Source organism: Marmota marmota, unplaced genomic scaffold (genome assembly GCF_001458135.2).
Source record: "Marmota marmota marmota unplaced genomic scaffold, marMar, whole genome shotgun sequence".
In the NCBI taxonomy this organism is placed as follows: Eukaryota; Metazoa; Chordata; class Mammalia; order Rodentia; family Sciuridae; genus Marmota; species Marmota marmota.
In genome coordinates, this window is record NW_025999853.1 from 48,488,808 (window position 1) to 48,489,207 (window position 400).

The window sequence follows — 400 nt, forward strand, 5'->3', positions numbered from 1 at the left end:
TTTTTTTTTTTTTTTTTTTTTTTTTTTTTTTTTTTTTTTTTTTTTTGTCCATAGTCTGGTCCATACATACAACTTAAAACCTATGAGAATAAGGACCTTGTTTATTAACTATTGTATTCCTAATGTCTATGATAGTCTCTCTTTGCACATGTATTAAATGAATGAAATTTGGGTGTCTGACGTACATTTTGGAAGGAGCCTAGGAATTCATGTATTAACAAACATTCCAGGTGTTTCTGATGTCTTTGGTCAGTTCTCTTGGATGACATTTCATGATCTGATACTCTAATCCACTCTGATAACTTCACTTAGCATTTATTACTATAAACTGAGACATTTTGTGTGTCTTTCTCCAGTTCCAATCTCTTCCCTGAGCTCCAGACTCATTTATTCACTGGTC